Genomic DNA, 14,933 nt, shown 5'->3' with positions numbered 1-14,933 from the left:
ACTTGTTGAAGAAACTCCAGAAACGCAAATAGAGATCGCTCGACTAGACTTGTTCCACGCTATTAAACATTATTTGATTATTATTGTTTATTATATGATGTCCGCACATACATTGTTAGATGTGGCTTTACTTATGTGGTTTTACTTATAACATGAGGAATATGTTACTTTCGTTGGTTATGCATGATTATTGAACGAAAAGTTTGTTTCTTTAAGTATTGGTTTATTAATGACGATTTATGCTTAGTGTTGCTACTGAAATGTCCCGTTCTTATTGATTAAAAACGTTCCATATTAATTGATTTCGTTGCGAGGTTTTGACCTCTATATGAGACGTTTTTCAAAGACTGCATTCATTTTTAAAACAAACCATAACCTTTATTTCATAAATAAAGGTTTAAAAAGCTTTACGTAGATTATCAAATAATGATAATCTAAAATATCCTGTTTACACACGACCATTACATAATGGTTTACATTACAAATATGTTACATCGAAATCAGTTTCTTGAATGCAGTTTTTACACAATATCATACAAACATGGACTCCAAATCTTGTCCTTATTTTAGTATGCAACAGCGGAAGCTCTTAATATTCACCTGAGAATAAACATGCTTTAAACGTCAACAAAAATGTTGGTGAGTTATAGGTTTAACCTATATATATCAAATCGTAACAATAGACCACAAGATTTCATATTTCAATACACATCCCATACATAGAGATAAAAATCATTCATATGGTGAACACCTGGTAACCGACAATAACAAGATGCATATATAAGAATATCCCCATCATTCCGGGACACCCTTCGGATATGATATAAATTTCGAAGTACTAAAGCATCCGGTACTTTGGATGGGGTTTGTTAGGCCCAATAGATCTATCTTTAGGATTCGCGTCAATTAGGGTGTCTGTTCCCTAATTCTTAGATTACCAGACTTAATAAAAAGGGGCATATTCGATTTCGATAATTCAACCATAGAATGTAGTTTCACGTACTTGTGTCTATTTTGTAAATCATTTATAAAACCTGCATGTATTCTCATCCCAAAAATATTAGATTTTAAAAGTGGGACTATAACTCACTTTCACAGATTTTTACTTCGTCGGGAAGTAAGACTTGGCCACTGTTGATTCACGAACCTATAACAATATATACATATATATTAAAGTATGTTCAAAATATATTTACAACACTTTTAATATATTTTGATGTTTTAAGTTTATTAAGTCAGCTGTCCTCGTTAGTAACCTACAACTAGTTGTCCACAGTTAGATGTACAGAAATAAATCGATAAATATTATCTTGAATCAATCCACGACCCAGTGTATACGTATCTCAGTATTGATCACAACTCAAACTATATATATTTTGGAATCAACCTCAACCCTGTATAGCTAACTCCAACATTCACATATAGAGTGTCTATGGTTGTTCCGAAATATATATAGATGTGTCGACATGATAGGTCGAAACATTGTATACGTGTCTATGGTATCTCAAGATTACATAATATATAATACAAGTTGATTAAGTTATGGTTGGAATAGATTTGTTACCAATTTTCACGTAGCTAAAATGAGAAAAATTATCCAATCTTGTTTTACCCATAACTTCTTCATTTTAAATCCGTTTTGAGTGAATCAAATTGCTATGGTTTCATATTGAACTCTATTTTATGAATCTAAACAAAAAAAAGTATAGGTTTCTAGTCGGAAAAATAAGTTACAAGTCGTTTTTGTAAAGGTAGTCATTTCAGTCGAAAGAACGACGTCTAGATGACCATTTTAGAAAACATACTTCCACTTTGAGTTTAACCATAATTTTTGGATATAGTTTCATGTTCATAATAAAAATCATTTTCTCAGAATAACAACTTTTAAATCAAAGTTTATCATAGTTTTTAATTAACTAACCCAAAACAGCCCGCGGTGTTACTACGACGGCGTAAATCCGGTTTTACAGTGTTTTTCGTGTTTCCAGGTTTTAAATCATTAAGTTAGCATATCATATAGATATAGAACATGTGTTTAGTTGATTTTAAAAGTCAAGTTAGAAGGATTAACTTTTGTTTGCGAACAAGTTTAGAATTAACTAAACTATGTTCTAGTGATTACAAGTTTAAACCTTCGAATAAGATAGCTTTATATGTATGAATCGAATGATGTTATGAACATCATTACTACCTTAAGTTCCTTGGATGAACCTACTGGAAAAGAGAAAAATGGATCTAGCTTCAATGGATCCTTGGATGGCTCAAAGTTCTTGAAGCAAAATCATGACACGAAAACAAGTTCAAGTAAGATCATCACTTGAAATAAGATTGTTATAGTTATAGAAATTGAACCAAAGTTTGAATATGATTATTACCTTGTATTAGAATGATAACCTACTGTAAGAAACAAAGATTTCTTGAGGTTGGATGATCACCTTACAAGATTGGAAGTGAGCTAGCAAACTTGAAAGTATTCTTGATTTTATGAAACTAGAACTTTTGGAATTTATGAAGAACACTTAGAACTTGAAGATAGAACTTGAGAGAGTTCAATTAGATGAAGAAAATTGAAGAATGAAAGTGTTTGTAGGTGTTTTTGGTCGTTGGTGTATGCATTAGATATAAAGGATATGTAATTTTGTTTTCATGTAAATAAGTCATGAATGATTACTCATATTTTTGTAATCTTATGAGATATTTCATGCTAGTTGCCAAATGATGGTTCCCACATGTGTTAGGTGACTCACATGGGCTGCTAAGAGCTGATCATTGGAGTGTATATACCAATAGTACATACATCTAAAAGCTGTGTATTGTACGAGTACGAATACGGGTGCATACGAGTAGAATTGTTGATGAAACTGAACGAGAATGTAATTGTAAGCATTTTTGTTAAGTAGAAGTATTTTGATAAGTGTATTGAAGTCTTTCAAAAGTGTATAAATACATATTAAAACACTACATGTATATACATTTTAACTGAGTCGTTAAGTCATCGTTAGTCGTTACATGTAAGTGTTGTTTTGAAACCTTTAGGTTAACGATCTTGTTAAATGTTGTTAACCCAATGTTTATAATAACAAAAGAGATTTTAAATTATTATATTATCATGATATTATGATGTACGAATATCTCTTAATATGATATATATACATTAAATGTCGTTACAACGATAAACGTTACAAATATGTCTCGTTTCAAAATCATTAAGTTAGTAGTCTTGTTTTTACATATGTAGTTCATTGTTAATATAATTAATGATATGTTTACTTATCATAATATCATGTTAACTATATATATAACCATATATATGTCATCATATAGTTTTTTTACAAGTTTTAACGTTCGTGAATCACCGGTCAACTTGGGTGGTCAATTGTCTATATGAAACCTATTTCAATTAATCAAGTCTTAACAAGTTTGATTGCTTAACATGTTGGAAACATTTAATCATGTAAACATCAATCTCAATTAATATATATAAACATGGAAAAGTTCGGGTCACTACAGTACCTACCCGTTAAATAAATTTCGTCCCGAAATTTTAAGCTGTTGAAGGTGTTGACGAATCTTCTGGAAATAGATGCGGGTATTTCTTCTTCATCTGATCTTCACGCTCCCAGGTGAACTCGGGTCCTCTACGAGCATTCCATCGAACCTTAACAATTGGTATCTTGTTTTGCTTAAGTCTTTTAACCTCACGATCCATTATTTCGACGGGTTCTTCGATGAATTGGAGTTTTTCGTTGATTTGGATTTCATCTAACGGAATAGTGAGATCTTCTTTAGCAAAACATTTCTTCAAATTCGAGACGTGGAAAGTGTTATGTACAGCCGCGAGTTATTGAGGTAACTCAAGTCGGTAAGCTACTGGTCCGACACGATCAATAATCTTGAATGGTCCAATATACCTTGGATTTAATTTCCCTCGTTTACCAAATCGAACAACGCCTTTCCAAGGTGCAACTTTAAGCATGACCATCTCTCCAATTTCAAATTCTATATCTTTTCTTTTAATGTCAGCGTAGCTCTTTTGTCGACTTTGGGCGGTTTTCAACCGTTGTTGAATTTGGATGATCTTCTCGGTAGTTTCTTGTATAATCTCCGGACCCGTAATCTGTCTATCCCCCACTTCACTCCAACAAATCGGAGACCTGCACTTTCTACCATAAAGTGCTTCAAACGGTGCCATCTCAATGCTTGAATGGTAGCTGTTGTTGTAGGAAAATTCTGCTAACGGTAGATGTCGATCCCAACTGTTTCCGAAATCAATAACACATGCTCGTAGCATGTCTTCAAGCGTTTGTATCGTCCTTTCGCTCTGCCCATCAGTTTGTGGATGATAGGCAGTACTCATGTCTAGACGAGTTCCTAATGCTTGCTGTAATGTCTGCCAGAATCTTGAAATAAATCTGCCATCCCTATCAGAGATAATAGAGATTGGTATTCCATGTCTGGAGACGACTTCCTTCAAATACAGTCGTGCTAACTTCTCCATCTTGTCATCTTCTCTTATTGGTAGGAAGTGTGCTGATTTGGTGAGACGATCAACTATTACCCAAATAGTATCAAAACCACTTGCAGTCCTTGGCAATTTAGTGATGAAATCCATGGTAATGTTTTCCCATTTCCATTCCGGGATTTCGGGTTGTTGAAGTAGACCTGATGGTTTCTGATGCTCAGCTTTGACCTTAGAACACGTCAAACATTCTCCTACGTATTTAGCAACATCGGCTTTCATACCCGGCCACCAAAAATGTTTCTTGAGATCCTTGTACATCTTCCCCGTTCCAGGATGTATTGAGTATCTGGTTTTATGAGCTTCTCTAAGTACCATTTCTCTCATATCTCCAAATTTTGGTACCCAAATCCTTTCAGCCCTATACCGGGTTCCGTCTTCCCGAATATTAAGATGCTTCTCCGATCCTTTGGGTATTTCATCCTTTAAATTTCCCTCTTTTAAAACTCCTTGTTGCGCCTCCTTTATTTGAGTAGTAATGTTATTATGAATCATTATATTCATAGATTTTACTCGAATGGGTTCTCTATCCTTCCTGCTCAAGGCATCGGCTACCACATTTGCCTTCCCCGGGTGGTAACGAATCTCAAAATCGTAATCATTCAATAATTCAATCCACCTACGCTGCCTCATATTCAGTTGTTTCTGATTAAATATGTGTTGAAGACTTTTGTGGTCGGTATATATAATACTTTTGACCCCATATAAGTAGTGCCTCCAAGTCTTTAATGCAAAAACAACCGCGCCTAATTCCAAATCATGCGTCGTATAATTTTGTTCGTGAATCTTCAATTGTCTAGACGCATAAGCAATCACCTTCGTTCGTTGCATTAATACACAACCGAGACCTTGCTTTGATGCGTCACAATAAATCACAAAATCATCATTCCCTTCAGGCAATGACAATATAGGTGCCGTAGTTAGCTTTTTCTTCAATAACTGAAACGCTTTCTCTTGTTCATCATTCCATTCAAATTTCTTCCCTTTATGCGTTAATGCAGTCAAGGGTTTTGCTATTCTGGAAAAGTCTTGGATGAACCTTCTGTAGTAACCAGCTAGTCCTAAAAACTGGCGTATGTGTTTCGGAGTTTTCGGGGTTTCCCACTTTTCAACAGTTTCTATCTTTGCCGGATCCACCTTAATACCTTCTTTGTTCACTATGTGACCGAGGAATTGAACTTCTTCCAACCAAAATGCACACTTTGAAAACTTAGCGTACAATTCTTCCTTCCTCAATACTTCTAACACCTTTCTCAAATGTTCACCGTGTTCTTGGTCATTCTTTGAGTAAATAAGTATGTCATCAATGAAAACAATGACAAACTTGTCAAGGTATGGTCCACACACGCGGTTCATAAGGTCCATGAACACAGCTGGTGCATTAGTTAAACCAAACGGCATGACCATAAACTAGTAATGACCGTAACGTGTTCTGAAAGCAGTCTTTGGAATATCATCTTCTTTCACCCGCATTTGATGATACCCGGAACGTAAGTCAATCTTTGAATAAACAGACGAGCCTTGTAGTTGATCAAATAAGTCGTCGATTCTCGGTAGTGGGTAGCGGTTCTTGATGGTAAGTTTGTTCAACTCTCGGTAGTCGATACACAACCTGAATGTACCATCTTTCTTCTTGACAAACAAAACAGGAGCTCCCCACGGTGATGTGCTTGGTCGAATGAAACCACGCTCTAAAAGTTCTTGTAATTGGCTTTGCAGTTCTTTCATCTCGCTGGGTGCGAGTCTGTAAGGAGCACGAGCTATTGGTGCAGCTCCTGGTACAAGATCTATTTGAAATTCAACGGATCGATGTGGGGGTAATCCCGGTAATTCTTTCGGAAATACATCAGGAAATTCTTTTGCAATGGGAACATCATTGATGCTCTTTTCTTCAGTTTGTACTTTCTCGACGTGTGCTAGAACAGCATAGCAACCTTTTCTTATTAGTTTTTGTGCCTTCAAATTACTAATAAGATGTAGCTTCGTGTTGCCCTTTTCTCCGTACACCATTAAGGGTTTTCCTTTTTCTCGTATAATGCGAATTGCATTTTTGTAACAAACGATCTCCGCTTTCACTTCTTTCAACCAGTCCATACCGATTATCACATCAAAACTCCCTAACTCTACTGGTATCAAATCAATCTTAAATGTTTCGCTAACCAGTTTAATTTCTCGATTCCGACATATATTATCTGCTGAAATTAATTTACCATTTGCTAATTCGAGTAAAAATTTACTATCCAAAGGCGTCAATGGACAACTTAATTTAGCACAAAAATCTCTACTCATATAGCTTCTATCCGCACCCGAATCAAATAAAACGTAAGCAGATTTATTGTCAATAAGAAACGTACCCGTAACAAGCTCCGGGTCTTCCTGTGCCTCTACCGCATTAATATTGAAAACTCTTCCACGGCCTTGTCCATTCGTGTTCTCCTGGTTCGGGCAATTTCTAATAATGTGGCCTGGTTTTCCACATTTATAACAAACTACATTGGCATAACTTGCTCCGACACTACTTGCTCCGCCATTACTCGTTCCGACACCATTTGTTCCTTTCGTTCTATTAACCCCTGGTCCGTAGACCTCACACTTCGCCGCGCTATGACCATTTCTTTTACACTTGTTGCAAAATTTGGTGCAGAACCCCGAGTGATTCTTTTCACACCTTTGGCATAGTTGCTTCTGATTGTTGTTGTTGTTGCGGTTATTATTGTTGTTGGGATGATTGTTGTAGTTGCTGTTGTTGTTGTTGTTGTTGTTGTTGTTTGGCCGTTTGTTGTAGTTGCGATTGATGTTGCGATTGTTGGGATAATTGTTGCGATTATTGTTGTAATTGCTGTTGTTGTTGTATTGGTGATTCTTATCACCGTTTTCCTCCCACTTTCTTTTGACTTGCTTCACATTGGCCTCTTCAGCAGTCTGTTCTTTAATTCTTTCTTCAATTTGGTTCACTAATTTGTGAGCCATTCTACATGCCTGTTGTATGGAGGCGGGCTCGTGTGAACTTATATCTTCTTGGATTCTTTCCGGTAATCCTTTCACAAACGCGTCGATCTTCTCTTCCTCATCTTCGAATGCTCCCGGACACAATAGGCACAATTCTGTGAATCGTCTTTCGTACGTGGTAATATCAAATCCTTGGGTTCTTAACCCTCTAAGTTCTGTCTTGAGCTTATTGACCTCGGTTCTGGGACGGTACTTCTCGTTCATCAAGTGCTTGAATGCTGACCACGGTAGTGCGTACGCATCGTCTTGTCCCACTTGCTCTAGATAGGTATTCCACCATGTTAACGCAGAACCTGTGAAGGTATGCGTAGCGTACTTCACTTTGTCCTCTTCAGTACACTTACTTATGGCAAACACCGATTCAACCTTCTCGGTCCACCGTTTCAATCCGATCGGTCCTTCGGTTCCATCAAATTCCAAAGGTTTGCAGGCAGTGAATTCTTTGTAGGTGCATCCTACACGATTTCCTGTACTGCTAGATCCAAGGTTATTGTTGGTATGTAGCGCAGCCTGTACTGCGGCTATGTTTGAAGCTAGAAAAGTACGGAATTCCTCTTCATTCATATTCACGGTGTGTCGAGTAGTCGGTGCCATTTCCTTCAAAATAGTTAAATGGAACAAGTTAATCATATAGAATATTAAGAGTAGTTAATAGTATTTCGTAGCATAATATGAACTCATTTATAAAAGCTTTTTCTTCATATTAGCGTTTTATAAGTTTAAATTCGGGTAGTACCTACCCGTTAAGTTCATACTTAGTAGCTAATATACAATTCAACTACTACAATTCTATATGAAAAACTGATTATAATAATATTTCGCGTTCAAACTTTTATACAATATTTTACAAACTTACAATACCGCTTATTTTACATAAAGCATGAAATATAGCACACAATAACTTTGATACAAGATAGTTGTGAAGATAATTCTAGCTAGTACACAAGTCGTTCAGCAAAGGCAATAAAGACACGTAATTCATACGTCCAGAAACAAGTCATGCATTCTGGTTTTACTAGGACTACTTCCCATCCTTGGTCTTGTGCAACATAACCGTTATGGCCGTTGATAAGACAGCGTGTTGTAACGTCGTCAAAGGGACGAGGGTTACGTAATGTCCAACAGTCCCGTAACAATCTAAAAACCTCATTTCTTACCCCAATTACCGACTCCGTCACTTGTGGGAACGTTTTGTTTAATAGTTGTAGCCCGATGTTCTTGTTCTCACTTTGGTGAGAAGCGAACATTACTAATCCGTAAGCATAACATGCTTCTTTATGTTGCATGTTAGCCGCTTTTTCTAAATCACGAAGTCCAATATTCGGATATATTGAGTCAAAATAATTTCTTAACCCGTTGCGTAAAATAGCATTTGGGTTCCCCGCAATATATGCGTCAAAGTAAACACATCGTAACTTATGGGTTTCCCAATGTGATATCCCCCATCTTTCAAACGAAAGTCTCTTATAAACCAAGACATTCTTGGAACGTTCTTCGAATGTCTTACAAACTGATCTCGCCTTAAATAGTTGTGCCGAGGAATTCTGACCGACTCTAGACAAGATTTCATCAATCATGTCTCCGGGTAGGTCTCTTAAAATATTGGGTTGTCTATCCATTTTGCGTTTTTATACTGTAAAATAGACAAGAGTTAGATTCATAAAAAAAATACTTATTAATACAAGCAATTTTTACATATATCATAAAGCATAAGCACACTACATTACATATATTACACCACATGAATACAACTATCTTATTCCGACTCGCTTGTTTCTTCTTCTTCGGTTTTGGTTCGTTTTGCCAAGTTTCTAGGGATATATGATTTTCCCCTAATACGAGCCGTCGTTATCCACATTGGTTTAGAAAAACCTGGTGGTTTAGAGGTTCCCGGGTCATTGTTACAACTTAAGGACTTCGGGGGTTGACGATACATATAAAGTTCATCGGGGTTGGAATTAGATTTCTCTATTTTTATGCCCTTTCCCTTATTATTTTCTTTTGCCTTTTTAAATTCAGTTGGGGTAATTTCTATAACATCATCGGAATTCTCGTCGGAATCCGATTCATCGGAGAATTGGTAATCCTCCCAATATTTTGCTTCCTTGGCGGAAACACCATTGACCATAATTAACCTTGGTCGGTTGGTTGAGGATTTTCTTTTACTTAACCATTTTATTATTTCCCCCACCGGTTCTATTTCTTCATCCGGTTCCGATTCTTCTTCCGGTTCCGATTCTTCTTCCGGTTCCGACTCTTCTTCCGGTTCCTCTTCGGGAACTTGTGAATCAGTCCACGAATCATTCCAATTTACATTTGACTCTTCATTATTATTAGGTGAGTCAATGGGACTTGTTCTAGAGGTAGACATCTATCACATAATATCAAACGCGTTAAGAGATTAATATATCACATAATATTCACATGTTAAAAATATATAGTTTCCAACAAAATTTGTTAAGCAATCATTTTTCAAGTAAACACGGTCGAAGTCCAGACTCACTAATGCATCCTAATAAACTCGATAAGACACACTAATGCAAAATTCTGGTTCTCTAAGACCAACGCTTAGGGTATACCAACTGAAATGTCCCGTTCTTATTGATTAAAAACGTTCCATATTAATTGATTTCGTTGCGAGGTTTTGACCTCTATATGAGACGTTTTTCAAAGACTGCATTCATTTTTAAAACAAACCATAACCTTTATTTCATAAATAAAGGTTTAAAAAGCTTTACGTAGATTATCAAATAATGATAATCTAAAATATCCTGTTTACACACGACCATTACATAATGGTTTACATTACAAATATGTTACATCGAAATCAGTTTCTTGAATGCAGTTTTTACACAATATCATACAAACATGGACTCCAAATCTTGTCCTTATTTTAGTATGCAACAGCGGAAGCTCTTAATATTCACCTGAGAATAAACATGCTTTAAACGTCAACAAAAATGTTGGTGAGTTATAGGTTTAACCTATATATATCAAATCGTAACAATAGACCACAAGATTTCATATTTCAATACACATCCCATACATAGAGATAAAAATCATTCATATGGTGAACACCTGGTAACCGACAATAACAAGATGCATATATAAGAATATCCCCATCATTCCGGGACACCCTTCGGATATGATATAAATTTCGAAGTACTAAAGCATCCGGTACTTTGGATGGGGTTTGTTAGGCCCAATAGATCTATCTTTAGGATTCGCGTCAATTAGGGTGTCTGTTCCCTAATTCTTAGATTACCAGACTTAATAAAAAGGGGCATATTCGATTTCGATAATTCAACCATAGAATGTAGTTTCACGTACTTGTGTCTATTTTGTAAATCATTTATAAAACCTGCATGTATTCTCATCCCAAAAATATTAGATTTTAAAAGTGGGACTATAACTCACTTTCACAGATTTTTACTTCGTCGGGAAGTAAGACTTGGCCACTGTTGATTCACGAACCTATAACAATATATACATATATATTAAAGTATGTTCAAAATATATTTACAACACTTTTAATATATTTTGATGTTTTAAGTTTATTAAGTCAGCTGTCCTCGTTAGTAACCTACAACTAGTTGTCCACAGTTAGATGTACAGAAATAAATCGATAAATATTATCTTGAATCAATCCACGACCCAGTGTATACGTATCTCAGTATTGATCACAACTCAAACTATATATATTTTGGAATCAACCTCAACCCTGTATAGCTAACTCCAACATTCACATATAGAGTGTCTATGGTTGTTCCGAAATATATATAGATGTGTCGACATGATAGGTCGAAACATTGTATACGTGTCTATGGTATCTCAAGATTACATAATATATAATACAAGTTGATTAAGTTATGGTTGGAATAGATTTGTTACCAATTTTCACGTAGCTAAAATGAGAAAAATTATCCAATCTTGTTTTACCCATAACTTCTTCATTTTAAATCCGTTTTGAGTGAATCAAATTGCTATGGTTTCATATTGAACTCTATTTTATGAATCTAAACAAAAAAAAGTATAGGTTTCTAGTCGGAAAAATAAGTTACAAGTCGTTTTTGTAAAGGTAGTCATTTCAGTCGAAAGAACGACGTCTAGATGACCATTTTAGAAAACATACTTCCACTTTGAGTTTAACCATAATTTTTGGATATAGTTTCATGTTCATAATAAAAATCATTTTCTCAGAATAACAACTTTTAAATCAAAGTTTATCATAGTTTTTAATTAACTAACCCAAAACAGCCCGCGGTGTTACTACGACGGCGTAAATCCGATTTTACAGTGTTTTTCGTGTTTCCAGGTTTTAAATCATTAAGTTAGCATATCATATAGATATAGAACATGTGTTTAGTTGATTTTAAAAGTCAAGTTAGAAGGATTAACTTTTGTTTGCGAACAAGTTTAGAATTAACTAAACTATGTTCTAGTGATTACAAGTTTAAACCTTCGAATAAGATAGCTTTATATGTATGAATCGAATGATGTTATGAACATCATTACTACCTTAAGTTCCTTGGATGAACCTACTGGAAAAGAGAAAAATGGATCTAGCTTCAATGGATCCTTGGATGGCTCAAAGTTCTTGAAGCAAAATCATGACACGAAAACAAGTTCAAGTAAGATCATCACTTGAAATAAGATTGTTATAGTTATAGAAATTGAACCAAAGTTTGAATATGATTATTACCTTGTATTAGAATGATAACCTACTGTAAGAAACAAAGATTTCTTGAGGTTGGATGATCACCTTACAAGATTGGAAGTGAGCTAGCAAACTTGAAAGTATTCTTGATTTTATGAAACTAGAACTTTTGGAATTTATGAAGAACACTTAGAACTTGAAGATAGAACTTGAGAGAGTTCAATTAGATGAAGAAAATTGAAGAATGAAAGTGTTTGTAGGTGTTTTTGGTCGTTGGTGTATGCATTAGATATAAAGGATATGTAATTTTGTTTTCATGTAAATAAGTCATGAATGATTACTCATATTTTTGTAATCTTATGAGATATTTCATGCTAGTTGCCAAATGATGGTTCCCACATGTGTTAGGTGACTCACATGGGCTGCTAAGAGCTGATCATTGGAGTGTATATACCAATAGTACATACATCTAAAAGCTGTGTATTGTACGAGTACGAATACGGGTGCATACGAGTAGAATTGTTGATGAAACTGAACGAGAATGTAATTGTAAGCATTTTTGTTAAGTAGAAGTATTTTGATAAGTGTATTGAAGTCTTTCAAAAGTGTATAAATACATATTAAAACACTACATGTATATACATTTTAACTGAGTCGTTAAGTCATCGTTAGTCGTTACATGTAAGTGTTGTTTTGAAACCTTTAGGTTAACGATCTTGTTAAATGTTGTTAACCCAATGTTTATAATAACAAAAGAGATTTTAAATTATTATATTATCATGATATTATGATGTACGAATATCTCTTAATATGATATATATACATTAAATGTCGTTACAACGATAAACGTTACAAATATGTCTCGTTTCAAAATCATTAAGTTAGTAGTCTTGTTTTTACATATGTAGTTCATTGTTAATATAATTAATGATATGTTTACTTATCATAATATCATGTTAACTATATATATAACCATATATATGTCATCATATAGTTTTTTTACAAGTTTTAACGTTCGTGAATCACCGGTCAACTTGGGTGGTCAATTGTCTATATGAAACCTATTTCAATTAATCAAGTCTTAACAAGTTTGATTGCTTAACATGTTGGAAACATTTAATCATGTAAACATCAATCTCAATTAATATATATAAACATGGAAAAGTTCGGGTCACTACAGCTACTACTATTGCTAATTAGTGATAATGTTACTAGTGTACATTGTTCTTACTACTGCTACTACTAAACGCTATGTATCGCTACTACATATCACTAGTGCTACTAGAATCGTTGTGATTTAATATTAGTTACTATGCATCGTTCCGTTGCTAGTATATTTTATATATCGATTTCATTGACACTAACCGAATGTATTATCTTGACCAGAAAGATAATGCCGCCCAAGCAAGTTTCCCACGCTGATGTTCGTCGGTGGATTACCGAAGGATTGACCGAGGCCGTGGCAGAACTCCGTAATGGAACCAATAGCAACAATGTGAACGCTACGAATCAGCGAAACCAGGATACGACCAATACTCAGAACAATGGACAAGCAGGGTGTACGTATAAGACTTTCCCGAGTTGTGAACCAAGCTCCTTTAATGGCACCGAAGGTCCAGTTGGTTTGACTCGTTGGTTTGAGAAGCTCGAGTCAGTTTTCTGTATCAGTGACTGTAGAGATGCGGATAGAACGAAGTTTGAAACTTCTGAGTTATCAGATGGCGCCTTGACATGGTGGAATACTTATGCAAATTCCGTAGGTATGGATCAGGCTTTTGAGACTCCATGGGAGGATTTGAAATGACGGATGATTGAAGAGTATTGTCCCTACACCAAAACTGTTAAGATGGAGCGAGAACTCCAAAACCTGAAGCTAGTAGGTACTGATTTAACTAGCTACAACAAGAGATTCTTTGAGTTAGCTCTCATGTGTCCACATATGGTTACTCCCGAAGGCCGCAAGATCACTCTTTATGCGAACGGTTTGACCGAGAAGATTCAAAGTGGTGTGACTACTTCGAAGCCGAGAACTATACAAGAAGCTGTCGAGATGGCTAATGAGCTAATCGATCAAGTTGAACAACGAGGAAAGACTCCTGCCTCAATTGAGACTAAAACTCATGATAATAAGAGGAAATGGAACAATAACAATAACTCAGGGAAGAATTACAGTCAGCAGCCCTTTAAGAAACAAGATACTGCCAAGAGTAATACTGCAACCCCAAATGCTAATTCTGGTTATAAAGGAAAGTTCCCGTTGTGTGCTAAGTGTAATAGGCATCATCCGGGGGATTGTTTGAGAAGGTGTGATAAGTGCAAGAGGAGTGGACATTTGGTTGCCGAGTGTAAAACTGGTACGAATATGTGTTATGGGTGCAAAAAAGAAGGTCATTTCCGGAAGAATTGCCCAACTGCTAGTAAGACTAATGAACCTGCAAGAGGAAGAGCTTTCAACATTAAATCCAGTGAAGCTCGTGATGATCCTAAGCTAGTCACGGGTACGTTTCTTCTCGATAATCAACATGTTTATGTACTTTTCGATTCTGGAGCTGATAGAAACTTTGTGTCTAGAGATTTTTTCCATAATCTTAAGAATGTTGTATCGTCATTAGAAAACTTATATTCTATAGAGCTAGGAAATGGTAATCTAATGAGTGCTGATAAGGTTTACCGTGATTGTACTTTGACTTTGGCTGGAATGTTGTTTAAGATAGATGTGATACCGATTAAACTAGGAAGTTTCGAACT

This window comes from Rutidosis leptorrhynchoides, chromosome 3 (assembly GCF_046630445.1).
Source record: "Rutidosis leptorrhynchoides isolate AG116_Rl617_1_P2 chromosome 3, CSIRO_AGI_Rlap_v1, whole genome shotgun sequence".
NCBI lineage: Eukaryota > Viridiplantae > Streptophyta > Magnoliopsida > Asterales > Asteraceae > Rutidosis > Rutidosis leptorrhynchoides.
The sequence above is the reverse complement of the archived record's forward strand: the minus strand, read 5'-3'. Positions refer to the sequence as shown.